This window comes from Procambarus clarkii, chromosome 46 (genome assembly GCF_040958095.1).
Source record: "Procambarus clarkii isolate CNS0578487 chromosome 46, FALCON_Pclarkii_2.0, whole genome shotgun sequence".
In the NCBI taxonomy this organism is placed as follows: domain Eukaryota; kingdom Metazoa; phylum Arthropoda; class Malacostraca; order Decapoda; family Cambaridae; genus Procambarus; species Procambarus clarkii.
In genome coordinates this window covers 28,124,875-28,135,376 of record NC_091195.1, presented here as the reverse complement: position 1 = coordinate 28,135,376, position 10,502 = coordinate 28,124,875, and the positions used below count along the sequence as shown (strand labels likewise).

The 10,502-nt window shown below is 39.7% G+C and overlaps 1 long non-coding RNA gene across 1 annotated transcript; it reads right to left on the bottom strand.

The window, feature by feature from the left end:
- Positions 1-6,712: 6,712 nt before the first annotated feature.
- On the bottom strand, positions 6,713-10,502 carry LOC138350670 (uncharacterized). Its single transcript, XR_011222191.1, has 5 exons — positions 10,348-10,502; positions 9,048-9,268; positions 8,185-8,238; positions 7,286-7,347; positions 6,713-6,751 (listed from the first exon to the last, which is right to left on the bottom strand). It is a non-coding gene; the product is annotated as an uncharacterized lncRNA (long non-coding RNA).

Here is a 10,502-nt window from a genome sequence, read left to right as displayed (position 1 = left end):
GACTAGCATCTTCATGGCAGAACTTTATGCTATTCTCTATGCTCTTCATCAACTCTTTTCTCGCTGTCAATCCTCCTCTGTGTTTGTAGTTGACACTTGCAGTGCCCTCATGGCTCTAGAATCCTTTAATCCAGTCCATCCTTTGGTAGTTGAAATTCAACATTGGATGTTTCTTATCTCCAGTAGATTTAAGACAGTGGAATTTCGCTGGATTCCCACCCATATTGGTGTGTTCTTAAATGTGCGTGCGGACACTGCCGCTAAGGAAGCTATCCGTACCTGTCCCATCTCCCGTAAAGGTATTCCTTATTATGACTTTTACCCAGTTATTCATTTCCCCATTCTTGCCCGTTGTCAGGGTTGTTGGTCTTCTGTTACTGGTAACAAACTGCGTGCTCTTAAGAGTAGTGTGTTCCCGTGGCCTTCCTCCTACCACCGTAACCAGAGGTGGGAAACGGCTCTGGCGAGGTTGTATATTGGTCATACACGTTTAACTCACGGGCACTTAATGGAGCGCTGCCCTGCTTCTTATTGTCCAAACCGTTGTCTCTACATGTCCTGACTTCCAGGACTTACGTGTCTTGCTTCCCGACCATCCCTCACTGTCAATTGTCCCTCGATAAAATTCTTGGTAAATTCAATACCTTTGATATTGTTCGCCGTATGCGTTTTTGTTCTTGTATTGGCGACGTTAGTGATATTTAGCGCACTATGATTATCCCACACATTTGATGGTTTGATAATTACTGTACTGTACAGTACTTTGGTTTGGAATGTATCAAATAAAGTTGTTTCATGTATTCAAATGTGTGAGAAAATCCACTGGGGCTGTGAGATGAAGCGAACCTGTAACAAAGGCATTGCCAGTTGCATACTCTACCACCACTGATGGTAAAAGTCTTACAAGTGGATATCTTGTGTGACGGGTTATGGTATCACAGCTATACTGAACCAAGATGGTATGGCTCTCCCTCGCATAAATGAAAGAAATGCTGCTATTGGCCTTGCAGTGTGTAAGTTGCAGGTGGAAACAAATGAAAATTATCAAATAAATAATTAAACAATTTACTGAAATAGTAATGAACAAAAATAACACATGACAATACTTGACTATCATGTAATGCAAAGGTGAACGAGTTAGTATGACCTTAAATGCAAAAAATAAACTATAAGCAATGAATAAAAGTATGAAGATATACTGGTGTTCTGAAGACAGCTACCATACCACCATGGCATCAGTCACACGACGTTGGCTGGAAGCGGACGACGGGTTAGAGACACGAAGGTGATCCTAGAGCACTAAGGGAGAGATTGCCTCTCCAGGGAGGCAGCGCTCTTTATATAGTCCGGCGGTGATGACTCATCCAGTGTCAACACGAGGTGGACATCTGGTCAACTGGCAAACTGCTCGTTGTGGCTGGCGGTGCCTTTGTGTTGAGCTGTACCACTGTCAGTTGAAGGCGGCTAACTGCTTGTTTGTGGGGACAAACTGCCAGTTAACAGTGGCGCCCGGCTTGCCTCTGAGTCGTACCAGGCCGTGCCAGGCCCTGGGGGGTATGGAGAGGTGGCAGGACTGATGACTCTTCTGGGCTGGTGTAGATGTATACTTCCAGTGCAGAGGCATTGAAGGTGAAGGGAAAAGGCAGTTCCACTGCTATGCAGGGGATTCACGTGACACTTGTGAAGCCACAGAAAGTCTGGAGGCCCTACTGAAGCCAGTCCAAGTATTAAATAAAACCCCTGAATTACGCCGGTGAAGGGTGAAGCAAGACCGTATGCCCCAACTTCAGGCACACACAGAAAATCACGTTTTGGTCCCGCCTCTCAACTGTGTATTTGAAGTTGGGGCGTATGGTGTTGAACTGCTTCAGCCTTCACCTGAATGCTTGTAGGGCTTACGTAAGACGTTGACTCAAGGAGTGGCCTCAAAACTTGCTGTGATTTATGGGGAAATCCGGTTGTAAGACTTTTACAAAGTCAGTAATATACTGTGGTAGAGTATGCAGCTGCCAGTGCCTTGGGCAAGGGTTTACGTCGCCTCACAGCTCCAGTGGATTTTCTGCTTGGTGTATATCAGGTTGTGATTTTGTGTGTGTACCGTATTGTTATGATCGCCGTCTGATAAGTCCTTTCTGGCCTCAAGAGTCATTTTTACCCACCTAGAAAGATTGCAGATGGCCAAAGCAGTTATTTAAGTTAAGAAGGGACAAGTCTTAAACAGAATTTTGCATAATATTTGACTGTAAAGGGGTAAATTGAGGTAGATTGAAAAACAAAATGGTGAACCGGGCAGGCGGTACTCACAATTAGGCGAGTACACTCGGGAACTTTTAAAGTGCAACCAAACATGCTTTAGGCTCTCACAACAAGAGGTGAGTGGTGGTGGCTCAGGTGCTCAGCCAATCAGAGCACCTAAGGAGGGAGGGCAGGAGTGAGAAGGGGGTGGTATGTGGAAGTTTGGTGACAGTTGTGTGTAGTTTGTTCATCTTCATTGTAAGTTTCATGGCTTGGTGTGCATTTCCCTAGTAAATTTAATTAGGGAAAAATTCAGGCGTTTGATTTTTTAAATCAACTTTTTAAATGTTGAGTTGTTAAAGCCTCAAAGTGCATGGAGTTGGTTTGGGAGTATGGCATCCTCATGCTGTTGCGTGCTCGCGTGAGGTAGCAAAGGTGATGTAAAGTTGTGGGGTGTACATGCTTGGGACGTCCTCTCTCGGGATGGCTGATGTTAGACCTGTGTGTTTGTCGGTTGTTGAAAAGCCGTCATCCTTTGTTGTTGTGGTATTGATTTTACATTGTTCATCTTGTAATTAATACTGTAGTGCGATATCTAGGGCTACCATTTGTAGGTTTAAAATGTCTAATACAAACAGTTGTCCAATGAGTTTTAATAGGAAATATCATCCACCAAGCACCATTGTACAATTATATTAATTGATAGTATATGGATTGTGCAGAACTGCTTAGAATGATCTTTAACACTTGGCTATATTGGTCATGTCAAATACCTGCACGGTGAATGCTCAAAGACCCTTTCTTTATTCAGTGTTGTCACATACCTCATGGGGGTATGGATAGGCAAACACTCATTCGGTTAAACTTGCCTTGTAGTACTTTCAGAGCTCAGTAATTTGGAATCTGGTTAGCACTTTCCAAATAAATTGACCTTTAAAGTGAATTCCTATTTAGGTTTAAAACATTATACCAAATGAGAAACTCGGATTATATAGCCGAACACCAGAAATGTTGTTATTCAATTTGGTTGCCTAAAGCACATTCAAGGACTACACATTACATGGCATTCCAGGATTCCTCTATACCTTGCCTTATGCTGTAAACATTGCCACAACCCTGTGTTTTATTGATTTAAATGGCCACAGGGAGGCATACAACACTGCAAATTATGATGTCATTAGTTATCCACTGTGCTGACAAGTGGGCTGACTGATGTTCGTTGACACCTGTATCGTGCTTCAATTTAAGCGCCAGGAGATCACCCTCTCACTAGACTCGTCTGTAGGAAGTAGAGTATAGTATCTCAAATTACCTTGGATCATAAATAGCATAAGACTTGGGGGTAGGAGAGGGTTGCAGTGTTTGTCATGGCTCTCAGTTGTTCCTGGTATTAGGCAATTTAGTTCTGGAATCATTTTTGTTGGCCAATGTTAAACTTTTTCGAAAGTAGATGTTTTTCTGAAAGGGAAGGGGGGGGGGGGGGAACCTCTATGCTTGGATACAGTTATCTAAGTGAATACTTAGACTTATACAGTAGAATAACTACCTTCTTTTCCTTAGTCAAAAAGGTTGCTTGTTTATTTCTAGGGACTTGTATTTTCTTTTATTTTTAACTGCAGCAACTTTCAGTGAATGATAGATTCTTACTGAAAGGACCTTTACTTCATTGTTGTTGCTTTATGGTCATCTCATTGTTTACAGGGATTCCGCGAAACTTTTGGGGTTAGTCTTTGACACTCGTTTGTCTTGGTCAGCCCATATCTCTTGCCTCCGAGTTGAATGCTCTAAGGCCCTTAACCTCCTTAAGGTTTTGTCCCATACTTCTTGGGGAGCGGATAGGCGCACGCTCCTCTATTTGCACTCCTCTCTCGTCCTGTCTAAACTCGATTATGGTTGCCCTGCATACTCTTCTGCTTCTCCTTCTACTCTTGAGGAGTGCAAATAGAGGAGCGGATAGGCGCATGCTCCTCTATTTGCACTCCTCTCTCGTCCTGTCTAAACTCGATTATGGTTGCCCTGCATACTCTTCTGCTTCTCCTTCTACTCTTTGCCGTCTTGATGCTTTGCACCATACTGGGTTGCGTCTCGGCTCTGGTGCCTTTCGTTCGACTCCCGCCCTTAGTTTGTATGTTGACACTGGCTTTCTCTCTCTTCAGGACTGCCGTGATCGCTACTGTCTTCTCTATCGTGCGCGGTCCTTCCAACATCCTTCCTCTCGCCTCTGTCGTGCATTGACTTTTCCTCCTCCTGTGGTTCCTGTTCCTCTTCATTGTCTCCCACTTTCTGTCCAGTTATCTCGCTTACAGGATTCTCTTTCTGTTCATATTTCTAATGTTTCTCCTCGTATTGTTCCCTCATTACCTCCGTGGAGAGTCCCCCTTCCCAAGTTTTGTACGTCCTTGACTTGTATTACTAAAGCCTTTACCCCTCCTACAATTCTGAAAAGCCTCTTCCTTGATCACTTTTCTTCGCACTCCCACTCTATTTCCATCTTCCCTGATGGGTCTAAGTCTGCGGACGGTGTGGGCTACTCTGTTGTTTTTCCTGACCGTACTTACATGTGTCGCCTCCCTTCGGAGGCTAGCGTCTTTACGGCAGAACTTTATGCTATTCTCTATGCTCTTTGTCTCTTGCTTTCTCATTCTCATTCCTCCTTTGTGGTTGTAGTTGATTCTCGTAGTGCCCTCATGGCTCTAGGGTCCTTTAATCCTGTCTATCCGGTGGTCATTGAGATTCAACATTGGCTGTTTCTTATTTCTAGTAAATTTAAATCAGTAGAGTTTTGCTGGGTTCCCAGCCATATTGGTGTTTCAATGAGCGTGCGGATGCTGCCGCTAAGGAAGCTATCCGTTCTTGTCCCATCTCCCGTAAAGGTATTCCTTATTCCGACTTTAATCCTGTTATTCATTCTTCCCCGTTGGCAGGGTTGTTGGTCCTCTGTGGTTGGTAACAAGCTGCGTACTCTCAAACTTAGTGTGTCCCCGTGGCCTTCCTCCTACCACCGTAACCGGCAGTGGGACACTGCTTTGGCACGGCTGTGGGTTGGTCATACCCGCTTAACCCACGGTCACTTAATGGAGCGCCGCCCTGCTCCTTATTGTCCGACTTGCGTTGTCCCTCTTACAGTTGTGCATATCCTTGTTGAATGTCCTGACTTCCAGGACGAGCGTGTGTCTTGCTTTCCGACCGTCCCTCGATAGAATTCTAGGTGAATCGGATACTTTTGATATCGTTCGCCTTATGCGTTTTTGTTCTCGTATTGGCATTCTTGGTGATATTTAGCGCCCTCTGATTGTGCTACATGGCCTTCCCGGTTTGGTGCCTTCTTTTGGTAATTACCTTACCTTCATTGTTGTTTCATTTTAATGTGGTAGTTGTGATATGGATTGTTCTGGCTCATGTGCAAGGTCTTGGATTTTTTTCTGTTTTATATTAAGAAACTGCCAGTCTTGTTACTATTTGTAGAGTTAGAGATCTGCATTAAGGCCTCAATATTATATTCTTTATTTTTTTTATAACATGTTATTAGCAATTTTTGTGGTTGGTAATATTTAGATTAATGTCAGTGATGTATATGATAATGGTTAAGACCCCTTGTGGTATGACAGCATTTTTCCCAGTCATTTCTTTAACAAATGAAAGGGTCCTTTCTACCATGTACCTGTTTGTTGCTTCTTGGTCTTTCATTTGGTACTTTGGCTATTAAAACAATGGCCTTAGGTAATGTTGCAATTACTATTTCTAAAAAAAATGAGCAGGTTCATTAGGCAGGGTTTGTTTTTAGCAAACAGTTTTACAAGAAAAAATTCCATTCCTTCAGGACCTTGCAGATGTTAGGTCAAACTAATTGACAGTAACCTGTTTTGCCCTTTCAAACAATGATGGTTTTAATCTAGGTAAAATATTTCAGAATATCTGACGAGTTTGGCAGACAAATCATTTAAGAGCTTTGGTAACAAATTTAATCAAAGACTGTGAAAACCATGTTGAATAGATGCTTCAGTGTCACTTTTCAAATGTTTTGTAAATTTAAATTAACTAAAGGTCATTGTTAATCATAATTTGTACAAAGCTTAGGTGTTGCATAGCTTTAAATTTACTTTCAAATATGAAAACAAAGTGGAAGAAACTTTAGTCAATATTTAATATTTCAGACTAATTTGCAATATTTGTTAGTTTACATAAATTGAATAGGTAGTCCACTTTTACATCTTTTCAATGCATTTTGCATGCACCTATGTAACAAGTTACAAATAGGTGTAAATTTTACCAAGTATTTATTTTCAAAGTAAAAAAAATTTAGATGTTTAAACATTGCATCAATGTAAACAATAATTTCCAGCATAATTTCAGGATAAGGTATATAAAGTAGTTTCATTAAAATTGTTTTATTTAACAAGTTTTACATATAGTATTTATAATACATCTAATATTTATTACTGTTTCAGGTTGTGGGACAGATGCTCCTAGATGAACAGAAGATCCAAAAGGCTAAGACAACTCCAGAGACAATCACCTGTAAAAGAAAACTAAACATTAAACAGGGACACTACTTTTATTATCACCAATGCCTAATAAGCCCAAAAAATCCTAACAGCCAATCTTTTAAGATTGGCTCAGCCAGGCCTATCCCTTCCTCTGATTTTAGTGCAGAGCTTGTTCCCTGAATGGGTGAATTACATCCACCGCTTTAGTGCCACCAACACATTGTACATATGCTTCACTGTACAATGCATGCCAGGCACTAAAGTTTTAGATGCAAACAAGCCCTGTGAGAATTAACAATGTAACCATTGTTAAGGGTCCCTAAACCTATGCAAATCTAGTCCATCTATTCAATGGGTAGTAGAGCAAAGCCCTGAAAAAGCCAAGCCAGGGAAATCTGCAGGACTGCCTGGTCCCCTTTTATGAAATGGGGTAGGATCAGTACAAACTGCATCATCCCCTGTGGGTTGTAACAGTAGGACATGGTTACACACCTATAAATGGACTAGATAAGAGAATTAAGATTAGGTCATTGATATAGCTAAAACATCAAATTCAAACTCACCCACTTTTGTAGAGTAAAGGAGACTCACTCCAAGCCAGTCCATGCATCATAATCACTTTCACCTGAAAAATATTTCAACAAATTAATTTCAGATTTAAAGCCAATCTTGCTTTACTTTTCAAATCATCATTCAGTAGTTTACAAATTCAGATGAAAAAAATTTCTTTAAGGAATTTACCTTTCCTACATATTCTAGTAGCAGTAGTAAAGATCTAATTTAGCAATATAAATATATATGGCATCAATTTGCCAAGTTTCAGTAAATGTCATTTGAGAAACTATCCACAACTGCACTTCAATGGCAATTTACATTTATCTTTAGCCAATGCTATATTGTTTAAGTTATTACTATTTTTTTACTTTTATGCAAATCTATTCAGATTAACCTTTACTACAACTCGCCCGATTCTGTTTGACAGAGGGACTTCTGGACTTTCCAAACCACATTCTGGAAAACTATAAATTTAAAACCAAGCTAAAGTAAACACTGAATATTTTTTTTACTTTCAAGGAAAAAATACCATCACTTAGAACAAAACTTTTCCTGCCATTAACTTTATTTGACTCATGATTACCCTTAACAGTGTTATACATTTATAGATTAAAGCTTATTTAACAAACATTTAATGTTAACTAAAGATTTATATTTCATTAAAATTTTATTAATAAAAACACCCTCAACTATGCTGTTTAAGATCTAATGCCCCACATTACAATTTTCACAATTTCAACATACCATTCTATTCAATACATTCCTGAAAGGACTAAACTTGCAGATATGGTACCCACTAGCCTAAGCCTAGACTTCCATACCCATTCAATTTCCATACCCTAATATTTAATAGGTTTTTAGCAATTAACTTCTACCCTCTAATTCCAATGTACACAACACTACTTACTGTAGATCTGCAAGTATTTTCCTGCAGCTCTTTGTTGTCAGGACCTTCCACAACCTGTCATGTGAACAGCAAATATTACTAAAAAGTTATTTGCATAGCGATGTTATTTTGTTCATACCTGAACCACCAGTTTAACAGTTGCCGTTTTAAATGCCACACTAACTATCTTTGTCCCATCTTTATTAATTACAAACAAAGCTATAGTCATTTCAAGTCAACATCCTATACAAATTTTATTTTCCAACAACTTTAGTCATGAACATTTTTCTGGAACATTGCAAAAACTTTAATTTAACCATGTATAACATTTGAATAAAAGCAATACAAAATTTATATATACAAATTCTTCTTTTGCAACCACTGCTTACTACTAGGGGGACAAATTTATTCTGTTGAATTATGTACCAAGCTTTTTAGTCTGAAAATTCATAATTAACCCAACTATACTACCAAGACAATGTGATTTTACTAAATTTAGTAATATTTACACTAGCAACTATACAAGGCCATATTCTCTCCAGTTATCACCACACTTCTGCAGGTGTAAGGTTCTATCTCCCCCATCTGCAGCACTTATGACCACACTTGGTCTTTATTATAAATTTCTTTATGAACCTGATACAGTGCTGTTAATGGATTAAATGTTTTGTGGGAACAATTTAGTTACAGTTCTGCCAAAGGAATGATTAATACACCATGCAAGCCAACTAATATTAAAATTAGAAATATTTATTAAAAGCAGAAGTTTTTATGGCAAAAGATTCTGTAGCAATAGAACTATAATCCACACTTTCTCCCCCCCCCTTCCTCCCAACTGTTAAGTGTCAAGAGGCGGGGGGGTGTCCATTTACTGTACCACTTACATTTTAGTGTGGGCTTCATCCACTATTCTGATGTTAGCTGGAACATTTGTGCCAGCTGCTGGTTTGAAAGGGAGGCATACCATGTGCCAATTCAGGAAGCTTTCCACGTTCCTCACTGCATGTCAGCTCAGGACCTCACTACCATGTTGGGAGGCAGTTGAAGACTAACCAATCAACATCCCAGGCTGGAGAGCAGTGCCAGCTCGGGGAGAATTTACCACCTGCAAAAAATTTAATACTCTTAACAATCTACACCATCTATCTCATCTTTACCTAGCCCCCAAACCTTACATATGTCAGCATTAAACTGCATCTGGTAGTCTTAACCATTTCAAAACTATATAGGGCATCGGTATTTTTTATTTGCCAATTCTGCAACTATTGCAGTCTAAACCATAATCTTGCGAATAACAGAGGTCCAAGGAGAGCTTTTAGGCACTACTTACAACACTTCTCCCAACTTAACCCCATTTATACTAATTTCTTTTGGTATAGCCATGACTTAATCAACTTCAGTCAGAATTCCCAATGATCCGAGCCCCTATCAATTTTGCGCCACTATCAAAATCTCTGCTGAAGTCAAGGTACACAAAATCACAAACCTTATCACTACTTCCTCAACTATGCAACCTAATCCATGAACATTTAGTAATAAAACTATGCGATTCATGTATCTAGTCATGTTTCTCAAAAAGAGTAGAGAAATGGCACTTGCAATGTTAGATTCTATATAGTAACTTTCCTCACAATAGACCAAGCTAATTGGTCACTAACTTAAGCGTTAAAGTTAACTCAAACTTTTCCTTTAAAACTTGCTATATTAGGAACTTTCCACGACCGGCCTTTACCCGACATAATTAAATAGGGTAAAAACGGTATATTAAATGCAGTAAAACTACGATAAATTCAATATGATAAACTTGCATTCTTTAAGCATGGCCTGCAAAGTAAGTTAACTAAACTAAATGTTAAGCACCCTGGCAAACCACTTCGTTCTATTCAATTTCTTTATTTAATCACTTTGTCCGGCTAGAATTTTTAGATTAGATTAAAGGAACACCCTCCCTGGTAACGGCTGAACTAGTTAACCAAATACAAATATATATTTAGGTAAAATACTTTCATAAAACCCGTCTACTTCTCCCACCAGTAGACTTGTTCAGCTAAAGGCATAATGTAATGTTCCACTTTAGTAAATAAAGACAAAAAAACACTACCCCATCTGTGTAGTTACCGGTTACCTGACATTCTACGCTTAAAATAACCCATCTATTCCCCATAATTGTTCGATATAACTTACCTCTCACCCGCTGGTCGAGTACACAGCAGTATATATCCTCCTCCATCACTCACCGCGTGGATACTATTTCACTCTGGCCGCAAATTGCCTCAAATCACCTACGTTGTCCATAAACATATATAGAAGAGCAACTGACCGCAACACCCGTATAGCGA